Source organism: Ovis aries, chromosome 6 (assembly GCF_016772045.2).
Source record: "Ovis aries strain OAR_USU_Benz2616 breed Rambouillet chromosome 6, ARS-UI_Ramb_v3.0, whole genome shotgun sequence".
Taxonomy (NCBI): Eukaryota; Metazoa; Chordata; class Mammalia; order Artiodactyla; family Bovidae; genus Ovis; species Ovis aries.
Window position 1 is genome coordinate 4,076,804 of NC_056059.1, and position 15,931 is coordinate 4,092,734.

The 15,931-nt window shown below is 41.0% G+C and overlaps 1 pseudogene; it reads right to left on the minus strand.

Moving 5' to 3' along the window:
- Positions 1-12,896: 12,896 nt before the first annotated feature.
- On the minus strand, positions 12,897-14,092 carry LOC101114704 (eukaryotic initiation factor 4A-I-like; annotated as a pseudogene).
- Positions 14,093-15,931: the final 1,839 nt, after the last annotated feature.

Consider the following 15,931-nt stretch of genomic DNA (forward strand, 5'->3'; position numbering starts at 1 on the left):
ATGGGAATCAAGAGACTGCATCAGATTAGAATTATCTGTCATTGACTGTTGATAAAATCCTCTGGGCCTAGTTTCCTTGTGGAAAGATTTTGAGTTATTAGTTCAATTCCTTTACTAGCTATGCATGCATGCATGCTAAGTTATTTCAGTTGTGTCTGACTCTTTGCGACCCTATAGAGAGTATCCCACCAGGCTCCTCTGTCCATGGGCTCTCCAAGCACGAATACTGGAGTAGGTTGCTATGCCCTCCTCCAGGGGATCTCCTGACCCAGGGATAGAACGAGCCTCTCTTGTGTCTCCTGCATTGGCAAACAGATTCTTTACCACTGAGCCACCTGGGAAGCCCATTAATAGCTCTCTGTCTATTCAAAGGTTTTATTTCCTTCAACTCAATTTTCAAAAATTATATTTTTCTAGTAACTGTCAAATTGCATCTAAGTTTTCACATTTATTGATGATATTTCACGGGTTTTCTCATTAAGAATCAAAATACTGAATTGAACAGATGGTGATGATACTAAGTAGAGTGTAAATTTCTCTAAGACTGCAGTTTAAAGTGTTACATCTTATTAAAGTTAAATCAAGTACAAAAATAAAAATATTTTAAAATTATTTTTCTTCTGTTTGGAGGCATGCAGAATTATTTATCAGGAAAAGAAATATTAAGCCACAGTCTTTACTAGAATAGATAGCTTTTCTCTCAATTTTTTCCTCTTAAGCCAAGATATATGGAGCCTCATAAAATGAATTACAAGTCTATAATTTTTTAAAAGATATTTATTCACTTTCTATCATAGGGCAAATATTGTTATAAAAGAAGCATATTTAATCATGATAATGCCTTGTATTTCCTTTTTCATACTTTATCTCATTACATCCTTTCAGTTCAGTTCAGTTGCTCAGTCCTGTCCGACTCTTTGCAACCCCATGAACCACAGCACGCCAGGCCTCCCTGTCCTTTAGCAGCTTTATTTAGTTTTCTGCTTAAAAGTCACAAAGGTTAGTTGTAAACTCTAAATTCATTTTGAGAAAGGACTCTGGAGAGTCTCCTGATAATAGTTTGCTTGAAAATACATGAGTTCATCCTTAATAGACTCAAAGATTTAAGTCCCTACCTGACTTTTAAAGCCTAATTCTTTAGACTCTGGACTGGCTTATGTCTGCTTGACTGTGTCAGTGGTCCAGAGTTATTCAAGGAAGAAATTAGAAATGAAACACTTGTGTATCCTGCTCAGATTATATTTGTGTGATCTTGAGAAAATGACTTAATGTTCCTTTACTTCCTCCTCTGTAAATCAAAGAGATTAGACAACATTGCTGACTTTTATTCCATCTGTTTTTATGAAAGCACTGGCACCTTAACTCTGTTCCTAAGCACATGTTTGGAAACTCCCTCCCTTAGCCCTGTGCTGCATTGCATTTAACTACACTCACTTATTCATTCTCCATTTATTTTAAAAATCTTTTTATAAGTTAGGCATTGGGGTAAGTCCTGGGGTTATAGAGGTAATAGATTTTAATTCTTGTCTTAGTTGTGGTTTAATGTGGAAGTCTGTGCTGTATCAATCTGCCTAGGGTATTACAGAAAATCAGATGAGTAAGATTATATGAGGTGGGAATCTTTGGGAACAAGTGATAATATGAAGTCTAATTTGAAGGGCTAGTAGGAATTAGAGAAAATGACAGAGAAAGAAGTTCCAGGCAGAGGGAACAGATTCTGCAAAGATAGGGAGGCTTGTAACCAAATAATGTCCTTGATTTCTTGAGAGAAAATGCATGTATGAGGGAAAGAGATGAGACTAGAGACCTGTACAGAGGTCAGATTATAAAAGGTCTGTAAGTCATGCTGAGGAATTACCATGTTGAGTATCTTTGGATTTCCAGAAGGATTTTATGAGGGGTGGGAAACATTAGGGTTTCATTTTAAAGATTCTTCCGGTTTCAGTGGAAACATGAAAGTGATTATGAAGCATATTACAAATTAGGCTTGATTCAACTCTTATTTCAACTCCTTTCTATTATATCTTTTCATAGTGTGAAGTGAAAGTCACTCAGTCATGTCCAACTCTTTGCAACCCCATGGACTATATACTGAATTCCATGGAATTCTCTAGGCCAGAATACTGGAGTGAGTAGCCTTTCCTTTCTCCAGGGGATCTTCCTAATCCAGGGATCAAACCCAGGTCTCCCACATTGCAGACAGATTCTTTACCAGCTGAGCAACAAGGGAAGTTCTTTCATAATGTAAAAGCTGAAAATCCAAAACGAACATCTTCCCAAACTCCCATAATATATGACTTAGGGCCTGTACTATGTACAGATGCATTCACACAAAAGTAAAAGCTAAACAAAACAAAACAAAACAAAAAAACTGATATGAAGCTGAGTTTCATGAGAGGCAGATTATGAAGATCCAGTTTGCTGGGGTGGAAAGCTAGAGGAAGTGGCATAATTTTGGAGCTTGAACTGTTGTTATTGGGAAGGTCTAACACCAGCCAACTGATTGAAACATGAATCCATCAAGTGGAGGTAAAGACAGAAACTCCTTGAGAGGCCCAGTTCTGTGCTATGGTTAGTGAGGTCACCACATGATCTGTTTTCACAGCTCACTCAGCAATTCTAGGAATGATTCATATCACTTAGTAATTCCTTTCTTCTTTAACCAGGTAAAGAAGATTGTGTTGTCTGGGACTATGAACCCTGACCAACTCGTAGGAGGGTAAATAAAAGAAGGTGCAGTAGAATTTAATAGATGGATAAAGATATAAAGCATGTTATGAGATTATTAGTTATTCTTTACGTGGGAGTTTTTTCTGTAGGTATAATGCTTATATATGCCGCTTTTAAGCTTAAACACATTGCCCAAGTAAAATGATTCCTACTGAGTCTTTGCCTTGGCTTAGAGATATGAACCGTATAGAGGAGCTTGAGCTTTTTTTATATTTCACCCTTCTACACAAAACTACAATGAGTTTCATATACTACATAAATCTTTTAAATATTTGTCTAGCTGAAGACGGAGAAGGCAATGGCACCCCACTCCAGTACTCTTGCCTGGAAAATCCCATGGATGGAGGAGCCTGGTAGGCTGCAGTCCATGGGGTCACTAAGCGTCGGGCATGACTGGGCGACTTCACTTTCACTTTTCACTTTCATGCATTGGAGAAGGAAATGGCAACCCACTCCAGTGTTCTTGCCTGGAGAAGGGGGGAGCCTGGTGGGCTGCTGTCTATGGGATCACACAGAGTCGGACACAACTGGAGCGATTTAGCAGCAGCAACAGCAGCAGCAGCAGCAGCAGCAGCAGCAGCAGCAGCAGCAGCAGCAGCAGCAGCAGCTAGCTGAAGAAGTCAAAAACTCAAAAGCAAGATAACAAAGTGACTGTTAGCTCTTTGGCAGTGTAGTAACAGACTCACAAAGATAGTTAACAATAAATAAGCTTTAGTTCTATGTAAATATGTAAAAAAAAATTATCTCCTACAAAATTGGTGCAGTGCCATAGTTACTGAATGATACTTATTAAACAATAATTACTGGTTCAATACATCACAGATAACACAATCTTTTTTTTATGGTTCATTTCAGACTAAACAATGGTATTATCTACCTTCCTTGAAGATGAATGTGAACAGCATCCAGTGAGATTTAGTTTCTTAAAACAAACAAACAAACAAACAAACAACTTCTTGCAACCCAAGAGCTAGTTATTTATTACCACTATGAATAATATTTTTGGGGGGAGACATTTTATGTAGGAAGGACTATTAGTAATAGACAATTTCATGAACTAGGATTTGTAAGGGTATTTCATGTCATGATACGTTTCTTTGTTGAATAGGAAGGGATATAAAAATAATTCATTGTACCAACAATTTCCCTACTATCTCTTACTCTGGATTCTTAGTGGGGGTCCTGCTTTAATTAGTTTTTAAAAAATGTAAATTTATTACCAGCAGTTATGTGGCTGTACAAATCTCTAGGAGATTTAGCAGATTTCGAGGCTGAAAAGCCAGCAGATTGTTCAAACCATGCCCTGCTACTGATGGGCAGGTGTGGCAGCTCACATCACTCAAGACTGGCTTCTAATGTTCTATTTCAAAGCAGATCAATGTCATATCATATTTACCTTGGATGAATGTACTCCCCTCAGCTCTTCCCTCTTCCTGTTAGTCTTGCCTTGAGCAGTTGACTGGCAGAATCCTCGGTCATTACCTGAGTCCAAGTTGTGAAGGCTCTGGGTAAACTCTTTTACCTGGAGGAAGCAGGACTTTAATGGTCAGAAATTCCCATATATGTGAGGTTGTGTACAGGTTATACAACCTCAAGATATGGCAGATATCCATTATATCCTCTGACAAATCAGGAAGTCAATCATGGACAAGGGCATATATAATTCCCTCCCAATCTCTGGTCTGGTTTCATTTAGTTTTGCATTTAAAAAGCAGCTCAGGAGTAAGAAACTAATGTAGAAATGGCAGTGGCCCTTGGATATTGGGTGGTCGATTGATTTTTACCTTCACAATTATGAATTTGTATGTCAAGTATAGATGTGCCCAATACAGAATAGCCAAGATATAGAATATTTGAAAGAACAATGAACTTTGGTAGGAAGATCTTAAATTATTTCCAGATACAAGTATGTTTGTAAATGTCACCCTTTTAGAAAACCTCAAGGTGATCTAGGAAAAAAAGGTTGACTTTTGCTCTTTAATGAATGGATTTCATAAAAACTGAGGGACTTCAAGGGGAAAGCATCAATTCAACAGACCCAGTGTATATGGAAACTCTCTGGGAGTGATGGAAAGCAGTTATCTCAGGGAGAAGGTGGATGATATGGGGAGATGGCAATGACTGGAACCTTTTTCAGTGATATAGGTTCAAGAAGCAGTAATGTTAATTTTCTTCAGGCTTCACTTGAGAAAAAAGTAATGGAAGGGGGACTAGGCTTTCTGTCCAGTTCAGTCACTCAGTCGTGTCCCACTCTGCAACCACATGGATTGCAGCATGCCAGGCTTTCCTGTCCATCACCAACTCCCAGAGCTTGCTCAAACTCATGTCCATCTAGTCGGTGATTCCATCCAACCAGGTCAGCTAAATGGGGTGAGAAATGGGTTTGGCAGAACATAAGAAAATGTGGAGACAGAATAGCAAGAAAGATGTGACCGGGGGACTCAAGACCTCAAGGATCAAGAGTCCCACTGACCAATTCCACATCGCCTTTATTGAGCTCTTGGTGTGCTGGTGGTGTCTAGTTTTATAGATAACACATGGTTCCCAGGCCCCCAGTCACATCCCAGGGTTAATGTTCTTCTTTGTACCTTTATGTTATCTCCTAGTACCAAGGACATCACACAGCAGGGGTGATCCTTGCAAGAATATCAGAGAACAATCAATGTGTTCACAGGCAGCATTCTAACTTGCGCTGACCTGTTATTCCTAAGTCTGCACCTCCTATCCTTTCACTGTTCATGCGGGTCTCACTGACCTCAGCTAATCAACCCATGTACCCTGGTTACTTTAAACTGTATTTCCTGTTGTTTTCTCAAGGCTTCAAAAAGACATCTGGATGTTTTCCCACAGTACCCTTTTCCTCTTGCCTTCAATCTTTCCCAACATTAGGGTCTTTTCAAATGAGTCAGCTCTTTGCATCAGTTGGCCAAAGTACTAGAGCTTCAGCTTCAGCATAAGTACTTCCAATGAGTATTCAGGACTGATTTTCTTTAGGATGGACTGGTTGGATCTCCTTGCAGTCCAAGGGACTCTCAAGAGTCTTCCCCACCACTGCATACAGTTCGAAAGCATCAGTTCTTCAGTACTCAGCTTCCTTTTTAGTCCAACTCTCACATCCATACATGACTACTGGAAAAACCATAGCTTTGACTAGATGGGCTTTTGTTGGCAAAGTAATGTCTCTGCTTTTTAATATGCTGTCTAGGTTGGTCATAGCTTTTCTTCTAAGGGGCAAGCAGGAAGTCAAATTTAGTTTTATGGCTGCAATCACTATCTTCAGTGATTTGGAGTCCAAGAAAATAAAGTTTGTCAATGTTTCTATTGTTTCCCCATCTATTTGCCATGAAGTGATGGGACCAGATGCCATGATCTTAGATTTCTGAATATTGAGTTTAAAGCCAGCTTTTTCACTCTCGTCTTTCTTTCACTTTCCTCACGAGGGCTCTTTAGTTCTTCACTTTCTGCCATAAGGGAGGTGTCATCTGCATATCTGAGGTTATTGGTATTTCTCCCAGCAATCTTGATTCCAGCTTGTGCTTCATCTACCCTGGCATTTCACATGATGTACATACAGCCTTGACATACTCCTTTCCTGATTTGGAACCAGTTCGTTGTTCCATGTCTGGTTCTAACTGATGCTTCTTGACCAGCATACAGATTTCTCAGGAGGCAGGTCAGGTGGTCTGGTATTCCCATCTTTTTAAGAATTTTCAACAGTTTTTTGTGATTCCTATGTATTCAGTACTAACCACAGGGTTTTAATCTATTGCACCTGTCACTTCCAAGGCGGTTCCCTCTGTTTTAGCTTCTTCTGTTTGCTGGTCTCTTCAGTGTCTGATATCAGCCCTGACACAAGGGGGCGGTGGTGGACACTTTTTTAAGGCTTACTTGTTCAGTCATGATGTGGGGAGGGAGGGACGCTGCAAACAAATAACACTGGTATGTGCTCGCAGTGTCTCAGCCACACTGGGCCTGCTCCCACTCACAGCACGTGTGCCCTTCCTTCCCACAGAGCTCAGGCTCTAGGTTGTTCCACTGGGAACCATCCGAGCCCAGCCCTGGGCTGCATGAACCTCCCAGGTCTAAGCCACTCAGGTTCAGGCACTCAAGTAGTCCTCAGAGACACAGACTCAGTTGTGCCTGCGTTTTGTGCCCTTCCCAGGTCTGAGAAGCTCAGGTGATGAGGTGTTTGGTGAGGACGGTCACTGTGACTTATCCCCTCCCCCGTCCCTGCTGCTTGGTTTTCTGGGTGTACAACTGGCGCACCTTTTCAGGTGGATGTTGACCATCCAGAACCCCAAGAAGTCTTAGCAAAGAATCGTGCTTGCAGTTTGACAGATAATGCCTCTCTGGGGCTGCGATTTCCCTTCTTCTAGCTCTGGCTGTGATGGCCGGCACACTCAGCGCAAGCGACTGCTATGACCGGCACACTCTGAGCAAGCGGCTGCGATGGCTGGCACACTAAGTTCGGCCGAGAGGAGCTACCCCACATCCGAGGTCAGGGGCAGCAGCCAAGAGTGCCAGCCTGCGACAGCGCAGGAACAGCCTAAAGGAGCCACCCCGCGTCCGAGGTCAGGGGCAGCAGCCGGGAGGAGCCACCCCGCATTTGAGGTCAGGGGCAATGGTCTGGAGGAGTCACCCCGTGTACAAGGCCAGGGTCAGGGGCCAGAAGGAGCCACCCCATGCCCGAGGCTAGGGGCAACGGCCAGGAAGATCAACCCAAGTCCAAGGAGCGGTGGCTGCCCTGGCGCAGGAGGGCCTAGAGGAGCTATCCCACGTTGAAGGTCAGGAAGGGTGGTGGTGAGGAGATACCCTTCATCCAAGGTAAGGAGCAGCGGCTGCGCTTTGCTGGAGCAGTCGTGAAGAGATACCCCACGCCCAAGGTAAGAGAAACCCAAGTAAGATGTTAGGTGTAGCAAGAGGGCTTCAGAGGGCAGACACACTGAAACCATACTCACAGAAAACTAGTCAATCTAATCACACTAGGACCACAGCCTTGCCTAACTCAATGAAACCAAGCCATGCCTGCAGGGCAACCCAAGATGGGCGGGTCATGGTGGAGAGGTCTGACAGAATGTGGTCCACTGGAGAAGGGAATGGCAAGGGAATTCTTGCCTTGAGAACCCCATGAACAGTATGAAAAGGCAAAAGAATAGGATACTGAATGAGGAACTCCCCAGGTCAGTAGGTGTCCAATATGCTACTGGAGATCAGTAGAGAAATAACTCCAGAAAGAATGAAGGGATGGAGCCAAAGCAAAAATAATACCCAGCTGTGGATGTGACTGGTGATAGAAGCAAGGTCTGATGCTGTAAAGAGCAATATTGCATAGGAACTGGAATGTCAGGTCCATGAATCAAGGAAATTGGAAGTGGGCAAACAAGAAATGGCAAGAGTGAACATTGACATTCTAGGAATCAGCAAACTAAAATGGACTGGAATGGGTGAATTTAACTCAGATGAACATTATATCTACTACTGTGGGCAGGAATCCCTCAGAAGAAATGGAGTAGCCATCATGGTCAACAACAGAGTCCGATGAAGATTTTTGGATGAAGTCTCAAAAATGACAGAATGATCCTATTCATTTCCAAGGCAAACCATTCGGTATCACCGTAATACAAGTCTATGTCCCAACTAGTAATGCTGAAGAAGCTGAAGTTGAATAGTTCTATGAAGACCTATAAGACCTTTAGAACTAACACCCAAAAAGATGTCCTTTTCATTCTAGGAGACTGGAATGCAAAAGTAGGAAGTCAAGAAACCCCTGGAGTAACAGGCAAATTTGGCCTTGGAATGTGGAAGGAGGCAGGGCAAAGACTAATAGGATTTTGCCAAGAAAATGCACTGGTCATAGCAAACACCCTCTTCCAGCAACACAAGAGAAGACTCTACATATGGACATCACCAGATGGTCAACACCAAAATCAGATTGATTATATTCTTTGCAGCCAAAGATGGAGAAGCTCAATACAGTCAACAAAAACAAGACCGGGAGCTGACTGTGGCTCAGATCATGAACTCCTTATTGCCAAATTCAGACTTAAATTGAAGAAAGCAGGGAAAACCACTAGACCATTTAGGCATGACCTAAATCAAATCCCTTATGATTATACAGTGGAAGTGAGAAATAGATTTAAGGGTCTAGATCTGATAGAGTGCCTGAGTAACTATGGAATGAGGTTCATGACATTGTACAGGAGACAGGGATCAAGACCATCCCCATGGAAAAGAAATGCCAAAAAGCAAAATGGCTGTCTGGGGAGGCCATACAAATAGCTGTGAAAAGAAGAGAGGCAAAAGCAAAGGAGAAAAGGCAATATATAAGCATTTGAATGCAGAGTTCCAAAGAATAGCAAGAAGAGATAAGAAAGCCTTCTTCAGCGATCAATGCAAAGAAATAGAGGAAAAGAACAGAATGGGAAAGACTAGAGATCTCTTCAAGAGAATTAGAGATACCAAGAGAATATTTCATGCAAAGATGGACTCGATAAAGGACAGAAATGGTATGGACCTAACAGAAGCAGAAGACATTAAGAAGAGGTGGCAAGAATACACAGAAGAACTGTACAAAAAAGATTTTCACCACCTGGATAATCACGATGGTGTGATCACTAATCTAGAGCCAGACATCCTAGAATGTGAAGTCGAGTAGGCCTTAGAAAGCATCACTATGATCAAGGCTAGTGGAGGTGATGGAATTCCAGTGGAGCTATTTCAAATCCTGAAAGATGATGCTGTGAAAGTGCTGCACTCAATATGCCAGCAAGTTTGGAAAACTCAGCAGTGGCCACAGGACTGGAAAAGGTCAGTTTTCATTCCAATCCCAAAGAAAGGCAATGCCAAAGAATGCTCAGACTACCACACAATTGCCCTCATCTCACACGGTAGTAAAGTAATGCTCAAAATTCTTCAAGCCAGGCTTCAACAGTATGTGAACCATGAACTTCCTGATGTTCAAGCTGGTTTTAGAAAAGGCAGAAGAACCAGAGATCAAATTGCCAACATCCACTGGATCATGGAAAAAGCAAGAGAGTTCCAGAAAAACATCTATTTCTGTTTTCTTGACTATGCCAAAGCCTTTGACTGTGTGGATCTCAATAAACTGTGGAAAATTCTGAAAGAGATGGGAATACCAGACCACCTAACCTGCCTCTTGAGAAATCTGTATGCAGGTCAGGAAGGAACAGCTAGAACTGGACATGGAACAACAGACTGGTTCCAAATAGGAAAAGGAGTATGTCAAGGCTGCATATTGTCACCCTCCTTATTTAACTTATACGCAGAGTACATCATGAGAAACCCTGGACTGGAAGAAATACAAGCTGGAATCAAGATTTCTGGGAGAAACATCAATAACCTCAGATATCCAGATGACACCACCCTTATAAGCAGAAAGTGAGGAGGAACTAAAAAGCCTCTTGATGAAAGTGAAAGAGGAGAGTGAAAAAGTTGGCTTAAAGCTCAACATTCAGAAAACGAAGATCATGGCATCTGGTCCCATCACTTCATGGGAAATAGATGGGAAAACAGTGAAAACAGTGTCAGACTTTATTTTTGGGGGCTCCAGAATCACTGCAGATGGTGACTGCAGCCATGAAATTAAAAGATGCTTACTCCTTGGAAGGAAAGTTATGACAAATCTAGATAGCATATTCAAAAGCAGAGACATTTCTCATTTTTTGTCTTTTATATTTTTTCCTACCTCCTTTCAAAGACAATGGGCTGCTTTTCTGGGTGCCTGATGTCCTCTGCTGGCATACAGAAGTTGTTTTGTGGAATTTACTCAGCGTTTAAATGTTCTTTTGATGAATTTGTGGGGGAGAAAGTGGTCTCTCCACTCTTTTCCTCTGCCATCTTGAGACCTTGTCTCTTAAAAAAGATCTACAAAGGGAAACTCCTTCCCCCAGTTAGGAAAGATAATCAGACTAAAAGAAATAGCATCAACTTTGACAAATATCTACAATTTGGGGGTCCACAGCCCTCTGCTGTGGGAAATAATGCATATATTCAGACTTCCTATAATCTTCATGGGTTCAGCTTGACTCAGGGAAAAGAAAGGACATATGCATTAGAGCCTATCTCAGCAGGAAGAGGCATCCTGTCCATAGCAGTGTGGATGGCTAAAGGACCTGGAAAAGTAGGCCATAATTGCAGCTGTGGGAGAGGTGACTGGGAGAAGTGTAAGGGTGACAACAGTAGGGGAAGAGTAGCCAAAGGATCTTTTTTTAAAATTAATTTTTATTGTAGTAAATCAATTTATAATGTGTTAGTTTCAGGTGTATAGCAGAGTAAATCGGTTGTACATATAGCCACTCAGTTTTAGATTCCATTTCCACACAGGTCATTAGAGAATATTGAGTAGAGTTATCCATGCTATACAGTATGTTCTTATTAGTTTCCTATTTTATATATAGTGGTGTGTATATGTCAGTCCCAATCTCCCAATTTATCCTTCCTCCCCTTCCTCATGGCAACCATAAGTTTATTTTCTATATCTGTGACTCGGTTGCTATTTTAAAAATATGTTCAATTGTACTATTTTTTTTAGATTCCTCTTTTAAGCAATATCAAATGATATTTGTCCTTCTCTGTGTGACTTGTATCATTCAGTATAACAAGCTCTAGGTCCATCCATATGGCTTCAAGGGACATTATTTTTTTTTTTTTTTTAGTGGCTGAGTAATATTCCATTGTGTGTGTATATATAACATCTTCTTTATCTGTTCCTCCATCAATGGACATTTAGATTTCTTCCATATCTTGGCTATCGTAAATAGTGCTGCAGTGAACACTGGGGTACCTATCTTTTCAAATTATGGTTTTCTCTAGATATATGCCCAGGAGTAGGATTGCCGGACCATATGGTAGCCATGCGCTCATGGAACAGGTTCAGCCCTGAGATGAGCTACAGAGCTTCTTAGTGGTATCCTCAGTCATTAACAACCAGAGAAGGCAATGGCACCCCACTCCAGTACTCTTGCCTGGAAAATCCCATGGACGGAGGAGCCTGGTGGGCTGCAGTCCACGGGGTCACTAAGAGTCGGACACGACTGAGCGACTTCACTTTGACTTTCCACTTTCATGCATTGGAGAAGGAAATGGCAACCCACTCCAGTGTTCTTGCCTGGAGAATCCCAGGGACGGCGGAGCCTGGTGGGCTGCCATCTATAGGGTTGCACAGAGTCTGACACGACTGAAGTGACTTAGCAGCAGCAGTCATTAACAACAGTGCCGCTGGCAAAGAGAAAGGAGCAAAAAGGAGGCAGGGATTTTAGAATGATGCTGGCTATGGGTTATGTTGCCAATGTTGAGTTACTCAAACTCCATTGATTATCTTTCCCAGGGCCAGTCACCAGGCATGTTATCAATATAGCTTTATTCATTTTTCTTAAAGCATAATGGCTCTAGGATTTTTGTTAAAATTATAAATTCCATTATAAAAAAATCAAACAATCTAGAAAAGATATGACAAAAGTAAGTTTTTCTCTCAATTTCACCATCTGGAAAAAAATCATTAACATTTGGTGAATATTTTGTGAAAATTGCATATTTGGCTATATAAGTAGAAATAATTTTAGGAAAATGGGATCATATACTGAACATTTGATTTAAAAATGAAATATTAAAATCGATACTTAAATTAAACTGAAGAAATAGTAATTAAAAGAATAATTTTTTTTTAAGTTTCTAAGTCATTTAATTTCCAACTCATTTAATTGATTTCCTGAATTGGTATATATGAATCGGTACTATACAAATCAATGTAAGAGGGGCTACCCCTGTCACCTGGGGCGATCCCCTGCCCAGATAAGTCAGGTTCCCTGCCTCCAGATTTGGTCCAGCATGTGAAACGAGTGACAGCTTACAGCCCCCTACCCACCTTTGACCAATTTTCCAGAAGAGTTCAGCTAGGGGGAAGAGAGCCTCGGGAGTTCAGAGGCTGACTAGGTTAGGGAAAGTGATTAGTGTTTTGGGGCCTACCCCCAAAGAAATGGGTTTCCAGAATATTCATGGTTCCTTCTTTTGCCTCAAAAAGCAACATTTATTCAAAGAAAAAAAATGGCAAGATGTCCAGCCCTTGGCTCCGTTCCTCCCCCTTCTTGCTGCTCCTTGGTCCCCCAAGGTCGATTCCTGGCTGGGGCTAGATAGTAGAACAGCTGCTGTCAGATGCAGTCAGCTACACTGAGGGGCAGCTCTTCATTGGAGGTGTTGCAGGAATTGTCTCCAAGGCCTGTCACCATGTTAATAGCCACACTACCACCACCAAAATGTTCACCATGACTGATTATATGGACTTACTTTTTCCTGTTGGTGGGAAGATCATAGTTTATGACTAAGGAAACCTGCTGCACATTGATACCTCTAGCCAGTAGGTCAATGGTAATCAATACTCTGCTAGAGCCAGAGGGGAACTCCGTCATGATTACATTTCATTTTTTGGTTCATATCTCTGCCCATGGCAGAGACAGTGAAGTCTCAGTATTGCATCTTCTTAGTGGACCAGGAGGCCTTCCTTCAGGTGTTGAAGATGACTGCCTGTGTAATGGTCAAGGTTTTGTTTAAGTCACACAGTGAGTCTGATTTCCACGTCTCTCGTTCCGCATTGATGTGGAATTGGTGGATACCCTCCAGGGTCAACTCTTCTTTCTTGACAAGAATTTGAATTGAGTCCCTCATGAACTTCTTGGTCACTTCAAGCACATTGAAAGGCATTGTAGCTGACAGCAGAACCACCTGGGTTTTGCTATTAAGCTTTTGGAATATGTCATAGATATTCTGGTCCTTAATCATTTCATCAACTTCATCTGGTATAAATATCTGAATGTGTTTGAGAGAAAGATGTCTCTTGTTAAGCATATCAAACCTATGGCCTAGGGTGCCCAAAGTGAAATGAGAGCTTCCTACCTGTGTGTTCTGCCCCTCAGCACACACATTAGTACTCGCAGTGGGTGTACCCCCAATGGAGGCATGGCAGAGGGCACCCATATAATCCCCTAATGCTGTGACTTCCTTCTGTATCTGCTGAGCCAACTCTGAATGGCTGCTAGGACCAAGGCCTGGTGGTCTTTAGATCAAATTCATTCTGTTGCAGAATTGATATGGCAAAGGTTGCCAGTTTACCAATCCCAGATTGGGCTTGAGCAGTCACATCATAGTCCTTGATACAATGAAGAATGGTTCAGTGCTGGATGGCAGTTGTCTCAAAACCATAGGTGTAGATGTCATGGAGGAGGCACTCAGAGAGGTTCATGTCATCAAAGTTGTCACCAGTCTCTTTCTTGTTACTCTTGATGATGCCTTAGGGCTTCATCCCAATGGGGCTATTTTCTCTGGGTTGGGAATCTTGAGTTGCAGACATGATCCGTACTGAATTAGCTAGCAAACTTCAGATCTATATTTTTTCAATCATAAAAATTTGGGGAGTGAATTTTTTGACATCATGTTATTGTTCAGCTGCCAAGTTGTGTCTCACTCTTTGAGACCCCCTGGTCTGCAGCATGCCAGGCTTCCCTGTCTCTCACCATCTTCCAGAGTTTTCCCAAGCTCGTGTCCATTGAACTAGTAATGCCATCTAACCATCTCATCCTCTGTTGCCCTCTTCTCCTTCTTCCTTCAATCTTTCCCAGCATCAGAGTCTTTTCCACTGAGTAGGCTGTTCACGTCAGGTGGCCGAAGTATTGAAGCTCCAGCTTCAGCATCAGTCCTTCCAATGTGTATTCAGGGTTGATTTCTTTCAAGATTGATCTCCTTGCTGTCCAAAGGACTCTTGAGTCTTCTCCAGCACCACAGTTTGAAAGCATCAGTTCTTCAGTTCTCCACCTTCTTTATGGTCCAGCTCTTTCTGTACATGACTACTGAAAGACCACAGCCTTGGCTATATGGGCTTTTGTTGGCAAAGTGATGTCTTTGCTTTCTAACACACCATCTAGGTTTGTCATAGCTTTCCTGCCAAGCAGCAATCATCTTCTAATTCATATGACATCATATAATACTGTAAAATGATGAATTTTATAAATCTATTTTTAATTAACAATAGATATAATAAAGCTTAATGCATTTTTATAAATGAATAAAACCATACAACTACAACCTAAATCAAAATTTAAAACATTCTCAGCCTCCCAATCAGTATTCTGGTCCCAAAGGTAACCACTATTTTGATTTCTGTCACCAAGGATTAATTTTGCTTGTCTTTGAATTGCATGTAAATAAAATATTCTTTTGTGTCTATCTTCTTTTGCACATTGTTAATATCTCTGAGATTCATGCATGCTGTTGAATGTAGCAGTAATTCAGTCTTTTTCATAATTGTATGTAAGTTTCACTACATAACATTACATTTAGTTTACTCATTCTACTACTGATGGACATTAAGGTTGTTTCTAGATTTTTCTGTTATGTGTAAAGTTTCTATGAATATTTTATGTTGTTGACATACATCTAAGAGTAGAAGTGCTGGATCATGTTCAGATTTAGCACATATTGACAGTTTTATGAAATAGCTATACTACATTACATTCCCATTAGTTCTATTTGCTCTATGTCTTTGCAAATACTTGGTAATTTAAAAAAATCATTCTAGTGGGATGTAGTGTTACCACATTGCATTTTCAGTTTGCATTTCTTGTGACCAAAGATGAGCACCTTTTTGTGTGCTTATTCTTCTGAAGTGCCTTTTCAAGCCTTTACCTATTGTTAAAAATATGAATTGTTCCCCCATCTCCTTTTTTTTTTTTTTTTTGGCTTTTTAGATGGCTCATGTACTCTGAATATGTCTTTTGACAGATAGTTAAATTCAGATGTCTTTCTCACATAACTTTTTAAAATGTCATCTTCATAGAATTTTATAGGAACCTGGGATTTAAGCATCTCATTTTACAGTTAAGAAAATAAACCCAACAAGTCTAGTTGATTTGCCCAAGGTGCCATAGAAGGCTAAAGATAAGAGCTACATTCCTCTCATTTTTAAAAATTCTAATACTCTGCCTATGCTAAAATTTAAAGGAAATAATTTAATCAACAGTCAAAGTTTTCACAGCATAGTCTATTCTACAGGTATTTGGATTTGTCTTCATTTATTAGTCAAACATCTTTCTTATCAAACTTACTGTTAATACTCTTAAAGTGAAAGCAGAGAGATCTTATGTTCTCCCACAGCACTGTGTGTCATTGCTTTCTTCTTAATGCCAGCTTGAGA